Source organism: Myotis yumanensis, unplaced genomic scaffold, assembly GCF_028538775.1.
Source record: "Myotis yumanensis isolate MYYU_CA2020_CCGP unplaced genomic scaffold, mMyoYum1.0.hap1 SCAF_8, whole genome shotgun sequence".
Taxonomy (NCBI): domain Eukaryota; kingdom Metazoa; phylum Chordata; class Mammalia; order Chiroptera; family Vespertilionidae; genus Myotis; species Myotis yumanensis.
The window spans coordinates 71,744,242-71,747,780 of record NW_027223759.1 but is presented as its reverse complement, the minus strand read 5'-3'; positions in this window follow the sequence as shown (position 1 = coordinate 71,747,780).

Sequence of the window (3,539 nt, the reverse complement as noted above, 5' to 3'; positions counted from 1 at the left end):
TTTTTTTTAATTTTATGGTATTTTATACAGAGCTCATTTCAAAAACACATTATGATAACCCAAACTATAACATTGAATTACCATTATTAGACTAGGTATTAACTAAGTATACTGGTAGTAGTTGCATTGAGGACTCACATTTTCCAATCAGTCTGCCTTAGAATTAATGGTGTATATTATTGAATTGCTGAAAATTCCCAATATCTTGGAAAACATAAATTTAATATACATGCTGTAACTATTACTGAGTAATTTGTCACTCATCTCTACCCCTTAGAGAAATAAATATGTGTTAGTTAAAATTAACATCTATTTTTACCAGAATGTATGCTTAACAGGCTAATGGTACCTGACAGGCTTTGAAAGGAGTAGGGAGTGTGAGATTGTAGACCCATCACTGACAAGGTGCCATTCCCTTTTCTCTTCATTAATAATCTAACTCCCTTAAACACTGCTCTTAGGACATTCTTGCCTCAGGCCGAATAATGCCTACTCCAATAAAGACAATGGAAAAGCTCTCGAGGAAAGAAAAAGAAACGACTGCCTTATAACAGAATCTCTCTTAAAAGTCAAAGAGGCAGGTCAATTTTGAAGAACAAAAGTGTCAAACTGAACACTGTCTTTTGGTGGTAAAAGGGAAAGGTCACTGAAAAAGAATGCTCAAATTAAAATTGAACTCTAGAGCTTCAAGATCTAAATGTTGATCTCACCTTTTACAAAATAAGTATAGAATTGTAAGACGGGGTGTTCCTTTATATTCTCTCCTTCCGTCATCACCTCCTCAGGGAAAATGTCATTTCCAATATGTAGACCAGGGGTCCTCAAACTTTTTAAACAGGGGGCCAGTTCACTGTCCCTCAGACCTTTGGAGGGCCGGACTATAGTTTAAAAAAAAACAACTATGAACAAATTCCTATGCACACTGCACATATCTTATTTTGAAGTAAAAAAACAAAAAGGGAACAAATACAATATTTGTATTTGCATGTGGCCCGCGGGCCGTAGTTTGAGGACCCCTGATGTAGCTATTCACTCCTCTATTCGGCCTAAGTTGAAAGAGCTATGTGTGAAAATGACCAATGAGAAGAATTAGACTTTAAAGAATGTCCTCATTTATAACATGAAGGTACTTTGCTGGGTGAGAGGTTATATCAATCTGTAACCAAAAGTTCAATAACATTAGCAGAGATAGTGTGTGGAGCTACAGAAAGTCTATGAAGGCCAGAGCTTCCCTCCTGCTGGTGACCTGTGCTCTTCTGGTAAAGTTGATTTGATCATATCAGTGAGTCTCCACTGTAACAGATTCTCACTGAATCCATGGTCCAACTTTATACAAATAAGTCTACCTATCACTTTGTCATAATTTTCAAGTTGTTCTCAGTAAGTTTTTCTTAGGCAATTTCCTTAAATAACTTACCTGAAAACTTTAGATTAATTTGATAGAAGCTTACATCCTAGATATGCAACTGTTAGAAGTGTTTCAAGCAGAGTATGAACACCACCATCAAATTAATATAATTTGAAGTGGTGGAAATTCTAAGACAATAATGCACATCCATCGGACAACCACAATTACTCATTTTGTATTGTATTTTTTTATTGGTTAGGGATTGGAATGTAGTGCACATGCAGTTATAAGTCAATTTGACAAAGCTATTTAGTACACACCATGTCTGAGGCTCCCCAATAAAAGCTGAGGCTTGAGATCCCAGAGGCAATAAGACACGGAAACTGCTCTCCAAAAAGTAAGGGGACCCTCGAGAGAAAAAGACAGGCCGACATAGCTCTAAAACAGTGAGGTTACAATAAAATTGCAAATGCAATGCTTTGAAAATGTAAAAAATGGAAGACTACTTTCAGCTTTTATGCTATGAAGGAGATAAAAGTAAACTTTGCTTTTTATTTATTCCAATATGAAAACCTGATAAACAGGATATTTTGTCTATGTGAAAAAATGTACATAATCATATACACAGAATAAATTTATGAATAGTTACATATTATTTGGAGATGAGTTGCATGTTATTAGAGACCCAAGTAAAACAAAAAACCAAAAAAACATTTTTACCAGTGATTTATTAAATGTTTATGACATACCAGGCCCAAGTTAGGTCAACCACGTACTAATGCCAGACTAGATATAAGGAAAGCAGAACCAACTTCTACGTTCAAAGAAAGGAGTAGAAGAGAATTTGAGTTTATAGTATCTATGCTGTCAAAATAGGTTAAGCACAAGAACATTGTGATTTTAGTTTTTAAAAGTTCAATAAATTGATAAGTTTAGTCTGTTAAAGACCCATCCATGGAAAGTGTGGACCTAGATTTACTAGATCACAATAGTCAATTGCTAATATTTTCAGGAATTTTGTGAGCAAGTTGATGACATGATGATAGTGGGAAATCAGTCATGAGGGGAGTATTTACACCAGAAATGTTACAAATGTTAAACATTTATCAGCAAACTTCTGCTAGAGTATTTTCAACATTGTGCATATCTTACCTGGTTCTCTATATTTTTCTAAATCTTACATCTAGATTTATTCATCTAGCCCTAGACCCCTGGGAAAATCTCTCTTAGTTCAGGATTATGTTAGAAGCCATTGTCCATAGTTCAGATTTTGATGCATTGGTTCAATTTTTCTCTATGTTATTCCTTGAAATGCATGAAGCTCCTGCCCCATTCCTAGGGCTGCTAATCAGTCTCCAAACTTATGTTTTCTATTCATGGATCTATACCAGTGATGGCGAACCTTTTGAGCTCGGCGTGTCAGCATTTTGAAAAACCCTAACTTAACTCTGGTGCCGTGTCACATATAGAAATTTTTTGATATTTGCAACCATAGTAAAACAAATACTTATATTTTTGATATTTATTTTATATATTTAAATGCCACTTAACAAAGAAAAATCAACCAAAAAAATGAGTTTGCGTGTCACCTCTGACACGTGTGTTATAGGTTCGCCATCACTGATCTATAGCATGGTATCAAGTCATGTACATTTCCTATAAGACTGTGCTTTGCCTTACTCATGATAGCCTTGCTTTTGATTCAGAAGTTTAACCCAAAATTTAAGCCCTGTGATGGATCCTGCTAGAATCTCTGCATCATGCATTCCTAATTCTCAGCCAGCCTTCTGGGATAACAGTCTGTGACTCATTCTCTATCTCCCTGACTCTAGCACCTCTTGCCTGGACCACTCTTACCAAGTGTTAGCCAGAAGCTGCTGTCATGGTCTGCTATGTGCTTCTACTGCATCTCTGTGGTTCGCCCACCCTCACTGCAAAACCCTCACAGACACACTAACACATCCCATTGATCTTACTCACTGCCAGAGAAATGTGTGTGCAGTCAGCTCCAGAATTAAACACTTGGATTTGTTGAACCTGTTTTTTCATAGTAGTAATGGTGACATGACCAATTTGGTCATATCAGCTGCATTAATTCATGGAAATCAAGAGTGATTAATTCACAAGATGGCAGCCACATGTAAATAGCTGCTGGGCACTCTGCCACATGCAGACACTACCTGATTATGTC